Source organism: Panicum virgatum, chromosome 8K (genome assembly GCF_016808335.1).
Source record: "Panicum virgatum strain AP13 chromosome 8K, P.virgatum_v5, whole genome shotgun sequence".
Classification (NCBI taxonomy): domain Eukaryota; kingdom Viridiplantae; phylum Streptophyta; class Magnoliopsida; order Poales; family Poaceae; genus Panicum; species Panicum virgatum.
In genome coordinates, this window is record NC_053143.1 from 40,842,242 (window position 1) to 40,867,381 (window position 25,140).

At 47.5% G+C, this 25,140-nt stretch overlaps 1 pseudogene; it reads right to left on the minus strand.

The window, feature by feature from the left end:
- Positions 1-696: 696 nt before the first annotated feature.
- LOC120645727 lies at positions 697-19,283 on the minus strand (annotated as a pseudogene).
- Between the last annotated feature and the right edge of the window lie 5,857 nt (positions 19,284-25,140).

The following is a 25,140-nucleotide window of genomic DNA, read 5'->3' on the forward strand; positions in this document are numbered from 1 at the left end:
CACCTACACATGAACCTAACGGGTCACACACTTAAGGGGTTTGGAATGTTGGAAAGCTTGCATGTATGATTGTCTCTAGTGCAAGTGGGAGATTGTTGGTGATATGCCCAAGAGCCCATCATCACAATACGGTTTAAAGGCCCAAGTGGATATTGATCCAAGAGGGATTAGGGTTACTAATGGGCCTATGAGATAGAAGCCCATTAGTACGCCCTATATATATGAGGGAGGGGCTAAGGGGGAGATGACCTGAGCGGCGCCACCTCCCTAGCCGCCGCCCCTCCCTCTCTCTCGGCCGCCGCCCTTGCCGTGCGTGCGGTGCTAGCACACCGACGCCTGGCGTTTCATCCCCGTACGTGTGGACTCCGTGGAGGTGCTGCTGCGACTGCTGCGCTGATCGGCTGCTGGGATCAAGTACGAGGAGCTCGGTTCGTGGGACGTGATCGACTACTTCCTCTACATCGACGCGCGACTTCTTCCGCTGCGCTGCGCGTCTAGTGGTAACGATCTATGATCTTCTACTCGCAAGTATCTTGGGTTTATGCGGTAGTGATGCTAGCGTAGCCTACCCGTTTCCCTACACTTTCGTGAAGGTGCCATCAGTTTTTATTGTTTAGTTTTGGTGGAAGTTGGTATGCTGACGAAGAACGAGCGAGCGAGCAAATGGATGGATGGATCATGTGTGTTTTGCGTTCCCTACAGGAGAAATTCTTTGATGCCAAGAAGCTCCTTGATGATATCTTCAGCTGGCATTCTACTAGACGGCACTTCCTCAGAGCAAGACAGTCCAAGCCTAAGTAGTGAAATCAGGCAATCAATCTTACTTTTAAACAAAGCATCTCCTCCATCATGAAGTTCATCATTGAGTCTCGAATACAGACGTGTCAATAACATTTGATGTTCTATTATGTAGGGCCAGTTTCAGACCCGTTTCGGAGATCCACTGTGCTTACCGTATCAGTCCCTGGATCAGTAGCTGATACGCACAGAGAACAGGAATGATACAAAAGCCATACATCGCTAACATGACATGAGACAGAGTCTTGCACATAAGGTACACAGAGTTCTTACATAACGGCTCATAGGCCGCAAACTTAAATACACAGCGGAACCTACGTGGTCACCCAATTCCACCGGCAACGGCTTGGGTGCAAGCGAAACCCTAACTACACGTCTTCTTCTGCGTCAATGTCGAATTCCTTGTCTTCAGCTGAAAAACCACAACGACGAAAGTGTGAGTACATAAAGTACTCAGCAAGCCCTATCTTTATTACAAAGTTGGTTTATATGCAACAGGGTGAAGGCAAGGAAAGGCTCTAGGTTTATTTTTGCGAAAATGCTGTTATGCAGAAGTGTGACTTTGCTAGGTTACTTTTGAAAGTGAGAAATGAAAAAAAATGGCGGTTTGTCAAGTCATGAGACAGTAGGGTTTGGGCTCTGGGGGAGATACTTCAATCCCGCCAGTTCCTGTCTTGCTGGTTCGACTCCCTCTGAGTCTATCTCCATAGGCTACAGGAAGTCCCAATCCATGGGGTCCCCGAGATCACACAGGTCCAACCATATCTCAGTAGAAGAAAAACTCCCCAAACTCACACATACGACAGAACTCACGTTAAAACTAATCATTGTGACTTCACCATAGCATGCCTGAGACCGCAGGCATGGCTATCCGGATAGATTATATCTCTATAGAGGGTGTACACTTTCCCCATACGATGTACTTGAGTTGCGTCAAGCACAACTTGATCCCGTACTCACAGGTCGTATAGCCAACAATCACCCACGGAACATCCAGGGGCCCAATCAATACTCAAGGATATCTTATCCAGTCACGACACGGTATGTCACACAGATCCCGTGCCGGGGCCAGACTCTGGTACGTCACACAGATCCCGGGTCCGCTCCTGGTGTCCGTTGCACCCTGCCTCCAAGGTAAATTGCGGCTCTACACCTATGAGTAAGTGAACAAGTCCGTCCTAGGTCGGACGTGTGGTTGCACTTAAGAATAATAGGTGATAACCACAATGACAGTCCTTATATGCTAGGGCAGACTCTCCTTAGCGTATGTACAAAATAGATACATAGCCCTGTCTACCCCGACGATAAATCAGTTTTACTTTTTCCAACCTTTGAACCAAAGCATGCCATTTAAGACTTCACACAAAACCACACAGTTTTGTAATGAGTTCAAATACCTGAAATATCCTTTTGAAATAGTTTATTCAGAAGCGTAGCGCTAAATCCTAAGCATAATGTATATACGCTCATCTTTAGTGGAGCTAAAGATGAAAGATCCTAGGCTGAGCAAGGATTAGGGTTAAACAAATCAAGGAATGGCTCAATCAACATTTGGTATAACTATCCCGCAAAATAGTTTTATTTTATTATATACATATATATATATATTAAAGCACATGCAAGTTAGGTTTAGTTGGTCAATTTTATTATTCGCAAAACTTGGGTTCAACATGATCAGGGGGGCGATTGGACTTGCCTTCGGGCTTGTCGATGGGTTCTTCCTCGTAGTCCGGGTCCTCGGGGTCGTCGTCGTATGCATCATCGTTTACTCCTACATTCGTACGTCGCAAACATCACTATCGGTACAAGCACTCGCGGATATATAATACAAACAAACAAACAATACATTTAAATGAATTTTGAATTGGGCAAATTTGGTATGGTTGGAAAGATCTTGAATTTAAAAAATTTTAGGATCAAGAATCATTTGATTTGGATGAAAAATAAAGAAGTTATGGCTTGCAGAAGTTTGAAATCCTGAGAAATTGCGAAACCAGGAAATATCCTCGGGCCAGGGGTATATCTGTGAAAATCTGATCTTTGGAGAGGTTTCTTAGAAAATTCCAGGGGCTTAAACGTAATGAACCTATAGTTCCAAGGGCTAACATGAGAAACTACACGTCCAGGGACGGCGGACCTTAAATCACAAAACTACAGAGGCTAAAGCGTAAAAATAGGGGCTGCTTCGCAAATACTTTTGAACTGAGCTGGACTACGGGTTGATTTCTAATAAACCCAGGGGCTCTTTAACAAAAGTTCCCGGGCGAACCGGTATCTTCTAATCTGGACCGTTGGATCTTGATCGGGCGGCTCGGACCTAAACGTTCCACGTTCCAATCCAAGTCGTCCACGCTGGATCGGACGGATCAGGAAGATCGCGAACAATGGCGGCGGCGCTGCTCGCCGGCGGGGCTATTCCCGCGGCGGAGCTTCGCCGGAGAAACGCATAAACGCATTTCCGTCCACGGCTAGGGCTCGGGTTTTTGTCAGGGAGTGAGCGCGCGCAATGGCAAACTCATGTAGGGGCTCTGTGCGGGCTACGGCACGGCGGAGTGGTGTGCGCAGCGGCGAGGCAGCTATGCGGCGGTCGAGCTCGCCGGAGTCGCGCGCTTGCGCGATTCTGAGCGCGACTCTGGGCATAACCTGGAAAGATAGCACGCGCGAGGCATGGCAAAGCCAAACAGGGCCTACGTGCGGGACTACGGTGCGGCAGTGACCTCCGCCACGGCGGAGCGTCCTCTGCGCGCGGCAGCGACATGCCGGAGCCGGCGTTCCGTCCCCGGGAACGTCCTAAAGACTACTGGATCTAGCCTAGGAGTAAGAGGGGATTGAGGCAAAACTCACCAGTGTGTCAATTTGAGCGAAGCGGCGGTCGGCAGCGGCTAATTGAGCGGTGGGGCGGTGATGGCCGGGGGTGAGGAAAACGGGCGGTGGGACGTTTGAGCTCGGTTGGAAGCGAAGGGGGTGCTTGGGTGTCGCGGAAGGGACTACAGGAGCACAGGGGTTTCATTTATAGGCGCGCTAGGTCGGTTCGGGGAGGAGAGCGGCTCGGGAAGCTTCTCCCGAGCTCTAATGGCGGCAGCGGTAGGGGCCGAGCGCGCGGCGGAGGGGAAAAGGGGCGCCACGTGGCTCTGCAAGGTAGGGGCCGGGAGAGGGAAGCGGGGCGGAGGGGAGTGAGGGCGGACTCGCGCTCGTCGGCCACGTGGCACGGGCGCAGGTAGGGGCCGGCGGGAGGAGGAAGATGACCGCGGCGTCGGCGCCTGGGCGCGGGGCGCCGGCATGAGGTGAAGGCAGGCGGGCGAGCGGCGGAGGCGGGTTCCAGTGCGGGAGCAGGCCGGCAGCCGCGACGCGCGGTAGACTGGGCCGCGCGGCTGGGAGGCGGCCCTGGGAAAGAAAAGGGAGGCGGGCCAGGCCGAGGAGAAGCGGGCCGCGCGGGAAGAAATAGGGAAGGCGGCCCGTTTAGGGTTTAAAACTTCAAACATTTTTCAAGTGAGATTGAGTTCAAATTTAAGAGAATTTCAAAATATTCAAAGGCACAACAGGAGCAAAAATACCCCATTAAAACCAAAACAACTCGAAGATGCATTCGAGAGACTTGGAAATTTTTGAAAGGTTTTTATTTTGAAAGATATTTTAATTCGACCATTCTGATTTAGTCGAGTTTTATTTGAAATTCAAAGTTTTCAGAATTTTATTTCGCGGTTTTGAAAAGAATTTAAAATTAGGGTGTTACAGCCAGCGCCACATATTCACGGAGGCTCGTTCCTTGTGTGAATATGCTATCAGTGGACCTATTCCCAGTTACCATTTCTAACACAAGAATTCCATAGCTGTAAATGTCTCCATTTGTTGATGCCACATTTCCAGCACCATACTCTGTTGCATTGAATTTTGGTAAATATTAAACAAGTTTTCATATGCACTGTTCAGAGTATGAGTTACAGGTTTATGACATATCAGTACTCAATTTCACTTCTACAAATAATCTTTAATCAGCATGTTTATTTGATAATGGAGTAAGGTGCGATAGACAAATAAACAGGTCATATACATAGGAAAGTGGGGAACTAGGCTAACCTGGAGCGGCATAACCAATTCTCCCTCTAAATCCCAACGAGCTCGTTGACTGTTGGACAATTGAGCTTCCCTCAACAATAATCTTAGCCAGTCCAAAGTCTCCAACATGGGCTACCATACTAGCATCCAAGAGAACATTACTTGACTTGAGATCACAGTGTACTACAGGTGCAGGGCCATCGCAATGAAGATACTGCAACGCATAAGCTACATCAAGCAATATGCTCACTCTTTTCATAAGATCCAACGACCTTTCCTCTGTTTGCTCATTTGTGTCAGGATGTAGCCAACCTTCCAGACTCCCATTAGGCATAAAGTCATACACAATTGCTTTGAAGTCATTCCCTCTGGCATCAATGCTTGCACAGGCTGTAACTATCTTGACAAGATTACGGTGGCGCATGTTTCGCAATGCTTCACATTCGGCAATGAAACTCTTGAGTGCCCCAGGAGTATGAAGCTTCAGTAACTTCACAGCAACTAGATTCGTACTTTGAGCAGCTTGGTCATCTAGCTCTCCTTTATACACAGACCCAAATGATCCAGAACCCAACAAATTGGCAGCTGAGAAACCATCTGTTGCTCTTACCAATTCAGTATATGAGATCAATGGGTGGCCTTGAATGAATGTTGTTGAAGGATTTTTTTTGTTTCTTTTCTCCTGCGTCTGGTCAGAAGCATGTAGAACAAAAGGATGGCCATTGTCGCAACAAGAGAACTAACAATAGGTACCACCAGAAGTTTATGGTTTTTTTTTTGGAAATTTCAAAGAACATGGGGCCAAATGTAAATCAGGTATGCCACCGCAAAGTTTGCCATTTCCTTCAATTGAGACTCCAGAAGCATTTGCAAAAACACCAAAGGTTGGCACTTCTCCAACAAAGCTGTTGAATGAAAGGTTTAGATAGTAGAGCATGCTAATGTTCCCAAGGAACCCAGGAACCTGGCCTGATAAATTGTTGCTTGAGAGATCAAGATTCTCTAGACCTTTCAATTGACTCAGGGGAGAGGGAATTGCACCAGTTAACATGTTATTTTGGAGATACAGATTCTGGAGAAGTAGGCATTCCCCAATGGTGGTAGGAATTTCACCTGATAACTTGTTGGAGTATGCACGGAACTCAACAAGATTTTTTATATTTCCTATTTCTAGTGGTATCGGACCTTCTAAGTTATTATTGGATAGCTCTAAGATACCAGAGAGTGTTTGGATGTTGAATGTTTCAATTGGGATTCGACCTGTAAAGTTATTATCCGAAAGGACTAGTGCCAACAAGTTTGTCATGTTTCCGAGTGTGCTTGGTATCCTACCACCGAAGGTATTTGAGTCGAAGTCCAAATAATTTAGCTCTGTAAGATTTCCTATTGTCACTGGGATCAAACCATTGAGTTTGTTACTATATACAGAGAAAGACTGCAAACTCTTATGAGAAATATTGAGTACCCTCTCCTGGCTGTGATCAGTGAATTATCAACCGTGCGGTGTGATCGTGTGCTTGGTCTTTGGTTAAAGGTACACGGGCGTCGAGTGTTGACGGAGAGCTGTCGTGGAGATGCTGTGGCCAATGGACCGTGCGGTGGACGGCGGTAAAGGGCAGTCGGGACCGGAGCTCGAGCCGGGCGGCAGCTGTGGCGCCCACTCCTGGATCGAGGGCGCAAGTGCCGGTGGATGGTGGGTTTCTTGGTTTGCGCCACAAAACCAAGTCGGCGGACGGTGGTTGAAGACGCCAAGTCATGGAGGCACGGGCATCGGTCTTGAGACTGGCGGAGGAACGGGCGTCGACGGTGTCTAGGGCCTCGCGGCGGGCGAGGAGGTGACGGGCGTCGGACGGCGTCTAGGGCGGTCAGAAGGCCGAGGCGGGAACGGCGTCCAGGGCCATGGCGTGGAGGCGGGAATCTTCCCGCGCGTGGAGTTTTGGCGGTTTTCTCAAAACCGGCCACCTACCCGGGTTTCGAGGACCCTCCAAAAACCGCGGACCGGATCCTCATCCCCACGGCGGCATCGCGGAGAAGACTTCGACTCGAAAAAAGAACCCTGGCCATCGGATGAGTCCTTGTATCTTTTTCCGGTTTTGCCCCTACGGGCCTTCTAGTTTAATTTCAGCTCTTTGGGGTAGTTTAGTCTTTAGCCAGGGAGGTTAGGAGATTAAAAGGGAGAGGAGGGCAGCAGCAAGGGTGGGCGCTTTTCTTTTCTGGAGACCTCTCCTCCGTGCGCCTCCACCATCTCTCTCTGTTCTTCCTCCCTTTCTTCTCTAGGGTAGGATTTGAACCATGGATTATTGAGACCTTGTGTTGAATTTGATTGGGAAAGGAGGCCCTATCCTCCTTGTGCCCTCTGGAGTTTCGATCTTGTGTCAAATTCAATGGGTCGTTTTCCTCTCGTGTGATGACTTTCGTTTTTGGTTTGACGAGTTTTGGAGCACGAGATTTTGGTGGCTTTCCGAGCTCTTTGTGATGGATCCAAACCGCTTTTATTAGTACAAGATCACTAGGATTCACGAGCTCCCTCGAATTGACGTTCTTGCGGTCTTGAGAAAACCCCGTTCTTGCTTGGGAATTCCTCGATTCCTCTCAAATCATGGAGTGACTCGTCGATTCCTTCCGTAGATATGTTCACAAGGTCTTTGTGATCGTGTCTACATACTTTGAGCTTCTTTTGACTTGATTTGATCCTCCAATCATCAAGTTTTTCAAAGAACGTGGGCTGAAAAATTGTTACTGGGCACGGGCAGAGTTTTTTCTGTCACCGGTTAAACCGACGCTTGTGATATGTTGCGTCGAATCAACCGGTGAGTTGGTTTTTTGCGTGTTAGGGTTTTTTGGCCTTTCTGCTTGGTTGCACCGGTGCATTGGTTCCACGTGCATCGGTTCAACCGGTGAATCTTCACCAGCTGTGCCTGCGTGCTGTTTTGCTCGTTGTACCGGCGTATAGAAGTTCATCTACGTCGGATCAACCGGTGTTACGAGTAGTTCGTTTTGGGATCTCTCTCGACAACAGCACCGGTGTTTTGAATTTGATTTCGTCGGTTTAACCGGTGTTCAGTTGGTCCGTTTTGGAGCCTCTCTGGACAACTGCACCGATGCTTGAGTTTGATTTTGTCGGATCATCTGGTGTACTATCGTCGGTTGAACCGACGCTGTTTAAACCGTAGCGTCGGTTTAACCGGTGACTGATTCTTATCTGTTGCCGGCTCTGTGACGTCGGTTGAACGGGTGAAGATTTTCTTCGCACGTCGGTTTAACCGGTGTTCATATACCGTGCTATCTTTGTTGCTTGCTCTCCGCTCTTGATCCGATCTCTTCGCGGCTTGCTCCTAGAGTTTTTGCTTGGTGTCTAGTTCAGCTATAGCTACACTTTGCACACTCTAGAAGAGAGGGTTTGGGTGTACTCTTGGGACTTGACCAAATCGGTTTCGCTCGTGAATTTTTAATTGGCTCCCATTCACCCCCCCCCCACCTCTGGTCGTCTTTTCGGTCCCTCAATTGGTATCAGAGCTTGGTTAAGGTTTTCATTACCCTAACTGGTTCAAAAACCATTTGGCGACCATGGCAAGTCTTGGTAAGATCTCTGTGTTTACCGGCGAGGACTATGCTTGCGGGCCTTCTTGCAGAGCTTGGGAGCCGATGTTTGGGATATAACCAAGAACCAGGCTTACGAGGTGCTTGCCGTTCGGGTCACTCCTCTTCAAGTGACCGAGCACGAGGCTAACGCCAAGGCTGTCAATGCCTTGTTCGCTGGCGTTTCTCGTGCGGAGTTCTCATGCGTCCAGGGTTTTCAGGAAGCCCACAAGATTTGGACGTGCCTTGAGAACTACCACGAGGGCACACCTCAGGTTAAGGCTAGACTTTTCGAGACTCACCGATGTGAATATGAGAACTTCACACAGGGGCCGGGTGAGAGCATTGGCGACATGTTCAGTCGGTTTCAATCGATTGTGAACAAAGTCAGTGCTAATAGATCTGCTGATGCCCTTGACTACATAGAGCATGAGAAGGCTCTCAAGTTGCTCTACGCACTTGACCGCTCTGTGCGGGATCTCAAGGTGAACACGATCATCGAGTCTGCTGGCTATGAGACTCTGACCGTGAATGAGCTCTTCAGCAAGCTCAAGGCCACTGAGGTGGATAACCAGACACGAGCCAAGCTCAATGGTGCCCCTCCTTCCAAGAGCATCGCTCTTGTGACTGGCCCAGGTGGATCGAGCTCTAACGCTAACTCTGCTCTTGGCTTTTCTCTTGCCTCTTTGCCTTCTGTTACAGATGAGCAGTTGGAGACGCTGGGCGACGATGACTTGTGCCTCCTCATCAGCAAGTTCCAGCGTGTCTACCACAACAGCCAGAGGCGAAAGAACCCCGGGTGCTACCACTGCGGCGATCCGAACCACTTCGTCGCCGACTGCCCCAAGAAGTCCGGCGGTGGCCAGAACAACAACTTCAACTACTACCGCCACTGCGACCGCGACGAGGGAGGCTCCAACAAGGAGCGGCGGCGCCACAAGCACCGCAGCCATGACCGGGACAAGGGAGGGCGCTTCGACAAGGAGTCGATCAAGAAGCGCTTCTAGTACAAGGCCAAGAAGCGGGAGAAGGCTTTCTTGGCGCAGCTCAGCGACCTTGACAAGAGCTCCGACATCGACCGCTCTTCTTCATCGACCTCCGACGACGATGACAAGAAGAAGAAGAAGCGGGACAAGGAAGCCACCGGCTTCATCGGCCTTTGCTTGGCGGCTGGTCGGCGCAAGAGTTTCTGCACCATGGCGGGTGAGGCCAATGGTTCTCGTGCGTCTCCAGGTGGACATGCTACACCGATGCACGACGACTCTTCTCCTGGATCCGAGAGTGATTCAGAGGTAAACTCCACTATCGACCTGCTTGATACTGAGGTTAGGGAGTTGTACGCCGCTCTCGACAATCAGAAAAAGCTGCTTAAGGAAGCAGCTAGAGAGCATAAGCGGCTTCGGGCTGAGCTGGCGTGTGCTAGAGAGAAATCTAGTGAGGATGAGTGCACTGGCTGCATATCTCACATGAATGATCTTGTTGCTCTCCGTGCCAAGCATGATGAGAACGTAGAGAACTTGGATGTTGCCAAGATCTTGCTGGCTGACAAGTCTCACGAGCTAGCTAGGGCCAAGCATGAGCTTGAACTGGCCAAGGACGCTCCTATCGTTAGTGATGTGCTTGAATGTGATGAGTGCTCCATCTTTAAGTCTGATCTATCTTCTTTGTAGTCTAAGTTTGCTACTGGTGTGTGTGAGCTAGAGGAGCTTAGGTCTAGGCCTGTTTTGCTTGGTGCTTGTAAGCTTTGTCCCACGCTTAGGTCGGAGCTAGATGAGAAGAACGCCTTGATTAAGTCTTTGGGGAAGACTAAGGTCGGGGAGTCTAGCCCACCTATTGATTGTCATGTTTGTCCTGGTCTGATTTCTGATTTGGATAACCTTGCGGTAGAGAAAGCCAACTTGGAGAATGAGAACACATATCTTAGGGCGATTCTTAGTTGGGTTTCTAGTAGTGAGCCGCAGTTGGGCATGATGATCAAGCAGTTTAAGCGTGGTGATGGGTTTGGGGTCGGTTACACCTACACGAAGTCGGACTTTGACATGTTGTATGGTAAGATCGGCAAGGCTGCTGGAGTTCCAAGTGCTCTAAACACTGCTAGTACGAGCACGCAGCCTTCGCTTGTTGACCCCGTGGATGGTGTGCTGAAAGAACCACAAAAGGCACCTGCACAGAAGCAGGTTTGGGTTCCAAAGCCCAATGAGCTGAGGAATCCCCTCGATACGCTCCCTGCTGCCACAGCCCAGGTTGCCCAGAAGAAGGGGGCTGCTCCTTCCCGTCCAAAGGCGGGGCCTCCACCTCCCAAGAGAGAGGTGAGGTACCACTGCGAGTACTGTCACAGAGACGGTCACTTGGAGGAGTTTTGCTTCAGGAGGAAGCGGGCTGTGAGGCGTGAGCAGGAGAGACGTAACTCGGACATGGACTCTGCTTGAGTGCATGGTCCTCCTCGGCGTGGTGGTAGGCAAGATGCTAGGGCGTGCCGTGTAGGTGGAGGACAGGGAGACGGTGGTAATTACCGTGCTCCAGCGGGCGGTCGCTGTGCCGGTCGTGCTCCTGGTCGTCCTCAGTATGGCTATGGACCACGGGACCGAGGCTTTGGAGGAGGTTACGAGACACCACGCTTTCCTCGCGGTGGTGGTCGTCAGCCTCGCGGTAGACGGGACGGGGGATACGCTTTGCTTGATTTTGCTAACCCTTCTGTAGAGCAAATGGCTCGACACTAGTTTGCTTCACACTTTGCTAACCCCAGTGTTGAGACATTTGCTCACCCTTTGTCTCGCTACTGATGTGTAGGCCGGAGGCTTGGAGAATAGGTGGATCATGGACTCCGGTTGTTCGCACCATATGACCGGGAATGACAAGTGGTTCTCCAGCCTCACCCCGATGCGCTCAAAGGAGTACATTGTGTTCGGGGACAATGGAAGAGGAAAGGTACGTGGAATTGGCACTGTTCGTGTTTCCGATCGCTTTACCCTGAGAGAAGTTGCTTTGGTTTCGAACCTTGGGTTCAATTTGCTCTCTGTTTTGCAACTTCTTGATGAAGGGTTTGAAGTTCGCTTCAAGGAGGGTTGTTCTTGTGTTTTAGATTCTAGAGGAGATTTGGTTTGCCGGATTTTACCTCGCGATTGGGTTTTCTTGGTTGATTTCTCTAGAACTTCTCTTGGTCCTCCTTGTTGCATGTTGGCTGGTCCTTCTTCTGATTTGTGGAAGTGGCATAGGAGACTTGGACATTTGAGCTTTGACTTGTTGTCGAGAATTAGCTCACTTGGCCTGATCCGAGGATTGCCCAAATTGAAGTTTGAAAAGGATCATGTTTGCCACCCGTGTCGCCACGGGAAGATGGTTGCCACCTCTCATCCACCGATTAATCAAGTGATGACCACTCACCCTGGAGAGTTGCTACATATGGACACAGTTGGTCCATCTCGGGTGATGTCGGTTGGTGGGAAGTGGTATGTTCTTGTGATCGTGGATGACTTTTCTCGCTATTCTTGGGCCTTTTTCATGAGAACCAAGGATGAGGCTTTCGAGTTTGTTCGAGACTTGATCTTGAGGTTGAAAAACGAGCTACCCCATGCCATGAGAGCGATTCGCAGTGACAATGGCACAGAATTCAAAAATGCTCGTTTTGACACCTTTTGCAGTGATCAAGGTCTTGAACACCAATATTCTTCCCCTTACACTCCACAGCAGAATGGGGTTGTAGAGCGGAAGAATTGGACGCTAATTGAGATGGCTAGGACGATGCTCGATGAGCATAGGACTCCTAGAAAGTACTGGGCTGAGACGGTTATCACCGCTTGTTATGTGTCTAATCGTATTTTCTTGCGTGCTTTCATGCACAAGACTTCTTATGAGTTGCGATTTGGACGCCAGCCCCGTGTTGACCATCTCAAAGTTTTTGGTTGCCTGTGTTTTGTGCTGAAGAAAGGAAATCTTGATAAGTTTGAGTCTCGATCGTCTGACGGTATTTTTATTAGTTATGCTTCTCACTCTAGAGCTTACCGTGTGCTGATTATTGATACTAACATCGTCAGAGAGACTTGTGAAGTCACTTTCGACGAGACTGCGCCGTGCAATTCTTCTATCTTTGAGGTTGCAGGAGATTATGAGTTCGGCACCCCCATCTTTGAAGATTAGGAGGAAGAAGCTGCGGAGGGTGATGCTGAGGCTACCACGCGTGCTGTGGACCCAGCTGCCTCCGTCACGAGCTTGGACGATGATGACGGCCCCAACCCAACTACATCTACTTCACGGGGCCCGATCGAGCAGGTGACTCAGCCTTCACCAGCTGCATCTGAGGAGACACCAGGTTTGGTTGAGGAGGAGGTGACTTTGACAAGGGAAGCACCGCGACACATTCAGCGTCGTCATCCACCTCAACAGATGCTAGGTGACCTCAATGAGCGAGTCACACGGTCCAAGGTAACAAGTATCGCTGGCTTTGCTCATTCAGCGTTTGTTGCCTCTTTCGAGCCCAAAGATGTTGGACACGCACTTTCTGACTCCAATTGGGTCAATGTCATGCATGAGGAACTCAAAAATTTTGAAAGGAATCAGGTTTGGGTTTTGGTTGAACCTCCACCTGCTTGTAACCCCATTGGAACCAAGTGGGTTTTCAAGAACAAGCAAGGTGAAGATGGGTTGGTAGTGCGGAACAAGTCTCGACTTGTAGCCCAGGGGTTTTGCCAAAAGGAAGGGATAGATTATGCGGAAACTTTTGCCCCGGTAGCACGCTTAGAAGCGATTCGAATTTTTCTTGCTTTTGCTGCTTCCAAGGGTTTTAAAGTTTTCCAAATGGATGTGAAATCTGCCTTCTTAAATGGTTTTATTGAAGAAGAAGTTTATGTGAAACAACCCTCTGGTTTTGAAAATCCCAAGTTTCCAAACAGAGTTTACAAAATTCAGAAAGCTCTTTCGGTTTGAAACAGGAGCCTAGAGCTTGGTACGATAGGCTTAAAAATTTCTTGCTTGCTCAAAGTTTTAAAATGGGATGTGTTGATAAAACTTTGTTCCTCATGCGCTCTGGCTCTGACTTTTTGTTGGTTCAGATTTACGTGAATGATATCATCTTTGGTGGCTCTTCTCACGCTCTTGTTTCCAAGTTTTCTGAGCAGATGTCCAGGGAGTTCGAGATGAGCATGATGGGTGAGCTGCAGTTCTTCCTCGGGCTGCAGATCAAGCAAACTCCTTAGGGCACGTTCGTCCATCAAGCCAAGTACACCAAGGACTTGCTGCGGAAGTTCGACATGAGTGACTTGTCTCCTCAGCCGACTCTGATCAGCACATCGACAGCGCTTGATGCGGACTTGGATGGCGAGGCGGTTGACCAGAAGGAGTACAGGAGCATGAGAGGCTCCATCCTATACCTGACGGCGACCCGGCTGGACATTCAGTTCGGGGTCGGCCTCTGTGCGCGGTATCAGGCTTCACCGCACACCTAACACAAGCAAGTGGTGAAAACGCATCTTCAGGTACCTCAAGTTCACTCCTGAGTTCGGTCTTTGGTATTCTGCGGATTCATCTCTTGCTTTAGTTGGTTTCTCGGATGCCGATTTTGGTGGGTGCCGGTTGGATCGCAAGTCGGCTTCTGGCACTTGTCACTTTCTCAGTACATCGCTGGTTTCGTGATCCTCTCGCAAGCAAGCTAGTGTAGCGCTCTCTTCCACAGAAGCCGAATATGTTGCCGCTGCAAGCTGCTGCTCTCAGATTCTTTGGATGAAACAAACCTTGCAGGATTATGGGTTGAGTTTTGGTAGGGTTCCCATTTTTCTAAACAACATGTCTTCCATTTGCATTGCAAAGAACCCAGTGCTCCATTCCAGAACCAAACACATAGACATCAGGTTCCACTTCATGCGAGATAACCATGAGAGAGGCCACATAGACATGATCCATGTACCATCCGAGAGGCAAACCGCAGATATCTTTACCAAACCACTTGAGCATGAAACTTTTGCTTGCTTGCGAGGGGAGCTTGGGGTTTGTTACCCCTTTTAGTTGCTAGTTTTTCTTTGGTTAGCTTTGTAGGGCTTGATTCTTTTTCTCTTCGTTTTTCTAGGTTTGGTAGCTGCATTTTGCACTTGCATTGTACATTTCAGCATTTTTGCATTGCCTCACTTGCACTAGCATTCTTGTATACATTACTATGACCTCCTAGTGTTTGCTAGTGTGAGTTTATAAACATGATCATGAATAGCTTGCTCCACTGTGTATATGATATCCTCTGAGTTAAGCTATTTTGATTTAAAAATCCGAAAACATGGTCACCCTGTCATGGCTACTAGCATGTTAGGGCGTGTTGATATGCTTTGCTATTTTATTCATGCTAGTGTAGCTTCTTGATACTTAACTTGTAAAATTGATAAAATTGCTTGAATTGTGCTTGAAATGGAATGGAAAGATCCAGGTGGGATTGCTTGTCGCACTGATCGAGCTTTCGGGACGGCTCACTTTGCACTTGTGAGAACCCGGGCAAGGCTGTGCATAACTGAAACGAGTGTCTTAAGCTTCTGATTGCCTTTGGCATATACTTGGCATCGTTGCTAAGTAAAGCATGACAAGCTTTCAACCCCTGGCATTAATAATTGCTTGATATAATTTGATTGCAAAATGAGTGTTTGCAACATGTTTTGGCTGTTTTTGGCTCACCTGTATGAGTTTGATTAGCACTGATTTCCATTCCCTACTTGTTGGTGCTAGATCATGGGTGATGCTTTTATTTCTGCTAAACCGAACTTGCTAAGCTCTAGACATGATTTGATATACCATGTTGAGCTAGATGCAGGTCTTGTTTATGGATGCACACGTGCTTGTGACTAGATGTTGCTCATATCCTTGTATCCCTGAATGCTTTCACTTACACCTCCTGCATTGCATTCATTGCATAGCATACCTTCAGGGGGAGTCTCAGTTTCAGGGGGAGTTTTAGGTCTGTTCAGCCTTGATGTGTGCATGTGCCAACAAGGGGGAGAAGTTTAGTGATCGAACAAGGGGGAGAATTGTTTGATTTTTTAGAGTTTTAAAAACTTGTTGAGAATTGTTTGATTTTTTAGAGTTTCAAAAACTTGTTGTGCACAGGGCTTTGAGAGTGCATACATATGATGAGAGTTGCACTGGTAAGGGGGAAATGCATTTCAGTGGGAGTTCCTGCTTTATATTTCAGTGGGAGTTTCTGCTTTGTTTAGCTCCTGGTTTTCTCTTTGCTTTTGGCATGACTGTGTCGAGCCCTGCCTCTGTCTTTGAGGAGTCATGTTTGTGTTTGATCGATTGCGTCGAGCCGTTGCCCTTGTCTTAGGAAATCGATCTTTGCTTGGTCAAGTGACTTGTTCTTGCCTCTTTCGAGCTTTTGTCACTTGTTCGAGTTCTCCTTCTTCCCTGTTATTCTCGGTTTTTGCTTCTCTCTTAGTTCATTCTTGGTTCGTTAGTGGTGTGTTGACAATGCACTCATCAAGGGGGAGATTGAGGAATGTTGAGTACCCTCTCCTGGCTGTGATGAGTGAATTGTCAACCGTGCGGTGTGATCGTGTGCTTGGTCTTTGGTTGCAGGTACACGGGCGTCGAGTGTTGACGGAGAGCTGCCGTGGAGGAGCTATGGCCGATGGACTGTGCGGTGGACGGCGGTGAAGGGCAGCCGGGACCGGAGCTCGGGCCGGGCGGCAGCTGTGGCGTCCACTCCTGGATCGAGGGCGCAAGTGCCGGTGGATGGCGGGTTTCTTGGTTTGCGCCACAAAACCAAGTTGGCGGACTGCGGTTGAAGACGCCAAGTGGTGGAAGCACGGGCGTCGGTCTCGGGACTGGCGGAGGAACGGGCATCGACGGCGTCTAGGGCCTCGCGACGGGCGAGGAGATGACGGGCGTCGGACGGCGTCTAGGGCCGCCAGAAGGCCGAGGCGGGAATCTTCCCGCGCGTGGAGTTTTGGCGGTTTTCTCAAAACCGGCCACCTACCCGAGTTCCGCGGACCCTCCAAAAACCGCGGACCGGATCCTCATCCCCACGGCGGCATCGCGGAGAAGACTTCGACTCGAAGAAAGAACCCTGGCCGTCGGATGAGTCCTTGTATCTTTTTCCGGTTTTGCCCCTACGGGCCTTCTAGTTTAATTTCAGCTCTTATGGGTAGTTTAGTCTTTAGCCAGGGAGGTTAGGAGATTAAAAGGGAGAGGAGGGCAGCAGCAAGGGTGGGCGCTTTCTTTTCTGGAGACCTCTCCTCTCTCTCTCTCTGTTCTTCCTCCCTCTCTTCTCTAGGGTAGGATTTGAACCATGGATTATTGAGACCTTGTGTTGAATTTGATTGGGAAAGGAGGCCCTATCCTCCTTGTGCCCTCCGGGGTTTCGATGTTGTGTCAAATTCAATGGGTCGTTTACCTCTCGTGTGATGACTTTCGTTTTTGGTTTGACGAGTTTTCGAGCACGAGATTTTGGTGGCTTTCCGAGCTCTTTGTGATGGATCCAAACCGCTTTTATTAGTGCAAGATCACTAGGATTCACGAGCTCCCTCGAATTGACATTCTTGCGTTCTTGAGAAAACTCCATTCTTGCTCGGGAATTCCTCGATTCCTCTCAAATCATGGAGTGACTCGTCGATTCCTTCCGTAGATATGTTCACAAGGTCTTTGTAATCGTGTCTACAAATTTTGAGCTTCTTTTGACTTGATTTGATCCTCCAATCATCAAGTTTTTCAAAGAACGCGGGCTGAAAAATCGTTTCTGGGCACGGGCAGAGTTTTTCCTATCACCGGTTAAACCGACGCTTGTGATATGTTGCGTCGGATCAACCGGTGAGTTGGTTTTTCGCGTGTTAGGGTTTTTTGGCTTTTCTGCTTGGTTGCACCGGTGCATTGGTTCCACGTGCATCGGTTCAACCGGTGAATCTTCACCAGCTGTGCCTGCGTGCTGTTTTGCTCGTTGTACCGGCGTATAGAAGTTCATCTATATCGGATCAACCGGTATTACGAGTAGTTTGTTTTGGGATCTCTCTGGACAACAGCACCGGTGTTTCGAATTTGATTTCGTCGGTTTAACCGATGTTCAGTTGGTCCGTTTTGGAGCCTCTCTGGACAACTGCACCGACGTTTGAGTTTGATTTTGTCGGATCATCCGGTGTACTATCGCCGGTTGAACCGACGCTGTTTAAACCATAGCGTCGGTTTAACCGGTGAGTGATTCTTATCTGCTGCCGGCCCTGTGACGTCGGTTGAACCGGTGAAGATTTTCTTCGCACGTCGGTTTAACCGGTGTTCATATACCGTGCTATCTTTGCTCCTTGCTCTCCGCTTTTGATCCGATCTCTTCTTGGCTTGCTCCTAGAGTTTTTGCTTGGTGTCTAGCTCAGCTATAGCTACACTTTGCACACTCTAGAAGAGAGGGTTTGGGTGTACTCTTGGGACTTAATCAAATCGGTTTCGCTCATGATTTTTTTAATTGGCTCCCATTCACCCCCCTCTGGACGTCTTTTCGGTCCCTCATCTTAATCCTACTAAGGGAGGAGGGAGTAGTTCCTGTGAAATAATTATTACTAAGATCAAGATACTGCAAGTTGATGAGGTTACCTATATCTTTAGGTATGGTTCCTGAAATTTCATTGACTGAAATGGAGAGAAAAGTTAGTGAATTGGAAAGATTGGAAAATGAATCAGGAAGAAGTCCTTTAAATTTATTCGCGCCCCAGTCCAACATTTGTAACCGGGAGCAATTTGTCAACGCGGATACAAATTCCCAATCTTCAGGCTCTTTAGCTTGAAGCAAATTGTTCGAGATCTGTAACCAGTAGAGTTTCCTTAACCTTCCAACCTCCAGAGGAACAATGCCACTTAAACGGTTATAACTGAGTTGAAGAAACGACAGATCAGAAGCATTAGCAAGTGAAGTGGGGATATAGCCATGAAATTCGTTGTCATCCATTGCAACTGTCTGGAGATGTGGGAGAGAACTGAATGCAAATGAAGGTATTGATCCACTAAGCATATTTTGTTGGACAGCAAATACAGTTAGAGAGGAAATGTTCCAAAGGGAGGTGGGGATCAACCCAGTTAAGTTGTTGTATCCTAAGTTGAAGACAGATAAACCGGACAACCGGCCCAGAGCTGAAGGGATAGCTCCTGATAGCATGTTGTTTGCAAGGTCAAGATGCCTCAGGCTGGTCAGATTGCCTAAAGCTACTGGTCTTTCCCCAGACAATCTGTTGCTTCTCAAAGACAGATACTCAATCGATAGAGAATCTGTCAGAGACAATGGGATCTTTCCTGACAAATCATTTTTGTGAAGCCTCAGATCAATAAGATTTTTCAAGGTGCCTACCTCATTTGGTATCTCACCTTGTAGCAGGTTATTGCTCAGGTCAAGTGTAGTGAGGTTGGTGCACCCTCCCATGGCTGCAGGAAATCTCCCGTGGAGAGTGTTTGTGCTCAAGTTCAGCATCTGAAGCCTTCTGAGCTGACCGAGCTCCGGAGGTATCTGCCCAACAAATTGGTTGCCATGAAGGTCCAACTTCTTGACAAAGGATAGATTGCCTAGGGACGGAGATATGTGTCCTGAAAGGTTGAAGGAGCCCATGAGCAGCGAGACCACCCTCTCAGGTTGCCGGCGGCTGCAAACAACTCCTGGCCAGCGGCAGTAGTGACTTGAAGTGTGAAGTGTTCCATGATGCCAGTAAGCCATTGGATGGGCTTGACAACATGGACTTGAAGGCGAGTAGCGCAAGCTCATCGATCGTGGAATTGCTACTTCCTGGAGACACCAGAGCATGGGAGCAGAACAACAACAATGAGAAGCAGAGCAATGTCACTGCTTCCGCCATGAAGAAGCTACCAGGAACACTTTGCCTTCTCATAATGTTTATTTCCTGAGAAAGGGGTAGGTCGTGTAGGGGTCATCTAGCCACCATAGTCTGGTCAATGTTTCTTTCCTATGGGCTCAACCAAAACCATGTTGGCATGGATAAGGACACTGCACCAGCCAGCCACTTGCAAAGGAGGCACACTGAGTGTGCTGCAATTAGCACCACAACGTTGAACAATGGGATTCACATCTTTCTTTTACAAAAAGCATTCAGATTGTGCCATGTGCCATCATTGATTGGAATTGATTCTAGCTTTGAAGGTCGCCGTGGTTGGTCAATTGTCAGTCAACTTAAAACATACAACTGCTTATTGAGCAAATTAGCAAAATTGATTAGCCCATTCATAGGTTACTTGTGCGTTTGAGGGGACCTCACCTAATTCCAGTGGCATCATGCAGGACATTGGAGATGAGGTTAGACTATGGTGTATGGCATGAGCCAAAGAGGCCCACAGAAGAGATGCTTAGGTTGCTGGCCGTATCTTTTGTCATCCACGGTGATTTTAAAAAACCATTCCTAATGAGCTTGTATGAGTCTTCTTAGACTCTCTTATCTTCTTCTTAGTATAATGATACGAGTCCATCTGAAGCGATTCTAGTGGTCCAGCTCGAGCCGATATGATTATTGTAAATCCATGTACTCTTAAAAGTGTTCAGGAACTCGTTGGCTTAGCAGTAGCATGTACACCATGACATTATGTTGCCCAAAAGTTCGAACCATGACACTTAAAAAGAAAACAATTTGTAAGTAAAAATATTGAGGTGCAGAGATCGATCTTTCTCATCAGCAGAAGCATCCAAGAATCTTCATGAGGTGTTTGAAAAGGAAAAAAGAGATGAGTCAAGTGCTTACCCTCGATGGCCTATTTTATCCAGACATGGACGAATTAGTACTTGCAGGGGAGGACAACCCACTTGCAAATCTTTCAAAAAATAACCCACTTGCAATTTGCAGAAGATGTGACATTTTTTTCTTCAAATTGCTGCACTAGCTGTTGATAACTTTATGGGATCCCATTCCTGCAGTTACTAGTAAGCATTTGGCCCTTGTTATCATTGGTTGATATGATCATAGTTTAGCCTCCTGATTAGATGGAGGACCATCAGACTACTTACAAAATTGCCACGAATCCTACAAAAAAAATGTTGAGGCCAAACAGAGATTATTTACTGAAGTTCGTACCATATAGACTGTTGCCCAAGACAAACCTCAAATGGGAAATGTAATTTTCAACTCTGATAAGTTCACTGAATTTTGTTGCAACTCCCCTCTTATATCGTTGCAACAATACTATTTTACGCTTATCAAAGAATCCCCTTTTTATAAACAAATAATCCCCTTTGACACCCACATAATCGCTGCGCTACCGAGTTTCTACAATTTTACCTTTTTTTTTCTCGAACGCACAGGAGAACTGCACATCATTATATTAAGAAGAAAAAAAAGGGGGGTGATCCCCCCAAAATGTTACAGATGGAAAGGGGCTGTAACTCTCCTAATACATCAACACCACCTTGTCTTACAAGGAAAAAAACTAGACCAGGACTGGACCAAAAAACTAACTGTCTCTAGGCATCAGGGCAAGGAGAAAGGAAATTCCTCTAGCCCCAGCCAAGGACCACTGCTGCAGATCTTCAAAGGTGATCGAGATGATGTTCGAGATGCTAGGAGAAGCACCATCAAACACACATCGATTGAGGTGATTCCATATATTCCAGGCTCCTAGGATTATGATGGAGTTCAAACCATCAAGGACTTGACCAGACACCCTACCACTTGCATTCACCCACCATTCATCAAAATTTCCATCCTCAAGGTTTGGAGCCAGCTCTTGTAGACCAAATCTATGTAGAATATAGAATCACACCTGGCGAGCAAAGACACAAGAGACTAAAAGATGGTCAATTGTTTCCTGAGCTTGGTCACAGAGTGGGCAAGCAGCAGGATGCTGCAACCCTTTTCTTGCCAACCGGTCTGCTGTCCAGCATTTTTTGTGTGCAGCTGTCCACAAGAAAAATTTGCACTTGCTAGGGGCCCAGCTTCGCCATATTCTCTCCCATGGACCAAACTGAATAGCTCCAATGAAAAGCGCTTCATATGCCGATTTCGAGGTGTACTGGCCAGTTGTGGAGAATTGCCAAATATGTGTATCTTCAACATCTGGTTGCAGCTCAATATTTGAAAGCAGCTCCCATAGATGAATGTATTCAATCAGAACCTGTACTGTGAGTGCGCCTCTTATGTCAGAAACCCACGTTCTATTGTTAAGAGCCTCAAACACCTTTCTTTTCCTTGCTCTAGCAGCCACTACTCTAAATAGATTAGGAAAGGATTTTTGTAGACTTTGACCATCCAGCCATCTGTCAGTCCAGAAATAAGTATTCTTGCCATTGCCCACTTCTGAAATGATGGCAGCTGCAAAGAAGGCTTTAACTTGTGGTGAAGAATGTACAGGAAAGAAGGTCCATGGTTTTTCAGGTTCGGTTTTTTGAAGCCACAACCACCTTAGTCGCAGGGCCCATCCCAATTTCTGTAGATTAGAGATTCCTAAACCCCCCAATTCAGGTGATCGAGTGACTCTGGGCCAAGCAATTAAACAATGACCACCCCTTGTGTCTTTTCTGCCTCTCCACAAAAAGCCCCTTCTAATTTTATCGATGGCCTGCAGTGTCCCAACTGGGAGATCCCGGGCAAGCACAAGATAGATTAGCATGGAAGTGAGCACATACTGCACTAAAACACTTCTACCAGCCTTTGTGAGCAGGTCAGCCTTCCAGCTAGGTAATCGGTCTGCAATTCTCTCTATGATGGGCTGAGCCTGAGCCTTGGTAAGCTTATGAGGTGAGAGTGGAACTCCAAGATACTTGCATGGAAACTCAGATATCTGACAAGGAAGATGAGTCTGCAATAAAGTTCTATGTTCCTCCAAGCAGTGAATGCTCTTCTGTACATTTGTTTTCAGCCCACATGCTTCTCCAAACAACTGCAAACAGAAGGGGAAATAGGCTCTCATCATCCTGTGGGTGCCAGGTGTAGCAGCAAAGCCAGCTTTTAGTGTTCCTCACCTGTTTTGGCCCATGGTTGCTGCGAAGACTGATCTGATGGAACTTGGTGTCATGGCCCATTCGGATTTTGGTTCTGGCTCTCTTCTCCATAAACCCTTGTTGCGTTGTGGACATAGTCTTTGTTAAGAGAATGTTGTCAGTGGTGTCTTCAGCCCTATCACTGACATTCTTATTTCGCCAGACGATTCTGTAGCATACGTAGTTATCAGGCTGCTGCCCAGTAGCATTATAATCCCCCCCCCCCTCTTTTTTTTAAGGGCTTTGCTAGTGTTTGGCTCTCTTTCTCCTCAGCTCTCTTGTACCCATTTCTTCCCTCTTTGTAATCCTCTTGCTGCTGTTCCTGGATTACCCTGTAACTGTGGTTTTTAACCTTCTTCAATGACATGTTCAGGCTGGCCCAACGGGTTAGCCGTAGTTCCTGTAAAAAAAAAGTAGCATTATAATTGGCTGCAGTCACCTGTGCCTTGTCATCAGAATAGCAATATTTGTGGATCACAAAAGAATGGTATATTTTCCACTCATCAATGAAAGGCGTGCGGAACCATGTTTCCCTTCTTCCAGATTAACACATAAAGATACACTAGAAACAAGAGTAAATACAGGAGTCAGCGGTGGCGGCGGTCTGCGGATCATCTAGCGGCCAGGCAGTCAGGCCATTGGCAGAAGCTGGATGTTTAATCCCTCATTGGACATGGTTCAATCAAAGAAATCACTGTCTTCTATCTAGCCTCCGTACTTCTTACATGGAAAATTGGCACATGGGTGGGGGCAGAGAGCACAACAGTTTTGAAGCACTATTGCCTCAAAAAAAGAGTGCACATGCAGAAGATTTTCTTTCACAATTTTGCACTGCAAATAGCAGCACCAGGTCTTTGATACTGGGGTCAATTTCTTTCCTTACATAAAGCACTGTCCTTATTATTCTTTGATTATTTTGCGGGTACTAAACTTCTTACAGTAACTTTTTTTTTAAAAAAAATCTTCTTACAGTTGGCTGTAAATTCTATAAAAATGGTGAGGCAGAGATATCATTTAACTGCTATCGTTCAGAGCAGAAAAGGTAGTTTAGAAACTACGATCTTGGCGCAGCAGAAACAAGTAGTTTTACAGCAAGGTAGAAACGTAAAATGCGGTGAAAAACGCAGTTCACAGAGCCCGGTGCTTACCATCGATGTAACCCGAACTTCGCCAAAAACCGCTGGATCCGGCGGCTTGTGAGCTCCTCCCGGAAGGTTCCCCCATCAGCATCTCGGCAGCGGATAGACAGAGCATCCGCCGCCGCCGGCCGACCCTCTCGGCCGCGACCTTGGTGCCGCCGCCGCCGTCGCCGCCGCCGCCGCGGCTGCAGCAGTAGAATGGGAGCGAACAGTGGAGTACGGTGAGGCGAAACAGGAGGGAAGTGACCGACACGTGGACCCCACATTTTCAGTGAGACACTCCTGTCCTCTAGGCTCTAGCCCAACAAAAAAGGTGCAAAGCTTGAAATGTGTTCATTTAAATTATGTAAAATTTGATTAGTTGTGTATCCGTCGCGTTTTAAAGATTTTTCAGATGAATTGACTCCTAGTTGAGTAACCTTATATTTTATCGAATTTTTATATTGCGGGGTAAATTGATGGCCAAAATTGTATTTTATAAACTTTAAAACGTAGTAAAAGGACCATTCTTGTTTTTTTTCCAGGTAATAGTGTGCTGCCCAGGATAAATCTCGAAAGGATTGCACGAAAATCACAATGCACAACTCTGAAAAGTTCACTAAATTCCACTACAACTCCTCTTATTAACCGTGTTCGGCTGGTGCTCCAGCCCTACAGTATTTCTTTCTCACACCATACCAGCTCCAGCCTCCAGCTAGGTAACAGTGTTTTTCTCTCACACCATTCCAGCTCCAGCCTGCCGAACTGTCACACCCGGTTTTAAGGACAAAACCGAATGCATAACTATATGTATGCCAGGATCAAGTTTCATACATATAGAGACATCATAAGTGAATAATCAGTAACAGTATCACGTAAAAGAGTAAATAAAACAATTAAAAGACTATCAGAGTTATACAGCTTATTCTGGATACGGAGGCTTCAAACTTCACAGGCAATCGACTGGGGGTTTGCGTACGCCTAGAACTCAGCATCATCTTCAAAAATCTTTATACACCTTCTCCTTCTGAGCAGCAGTAAGCAAGGGTGAGTACACTTATGGTTGGTACTCAGCAAGGCCACAAGAGATAACCAGAATGTGATTTAAATCCATCTTTAAGTTTATTAATCATGTGAGGGTCCAAGCCGCTCTTGACCGTGAGCACGGCTAACCGGTTAGTTTTAACTCTGCAGAGGTCGTACACTTTCACCACAATTCGCGTAAAAGTTCCGAAGAACTTTGAACCCAACCACGCAATGTGCTAGCTAGGCACAATACCACACTTCCGAGGTGTGATTGCATAGGGACGCTACGAGGCCTTTACAAAGATTCCCTAACCCATGACAATCCGCTAAGGTTTCAAGCCAAAGCAGTCATAACACTGTCCTAATGAGGTGGTACCTTGCCAAAGGACCATTAAACAATACCAATTGCCCCAAGAGGACCGAGCTATACCCCGTCGATGCATCCCCTCTTGCCCTTTCGGTAAGATTGTCACAAGCTAGAGTCTCTAATTAATCAGCCAAGACCAGAGCCATATAGTATTGTGGTTGTACTGTTTTCTTGGGTGGTTCTCCATGTTCCAATTAAATCATCATAATACTCTTGTAAATAAGCATAGATAGAAAGATGGTTAGGGTCACTTGCCTTTCTCCAACGAAAAGCTACTC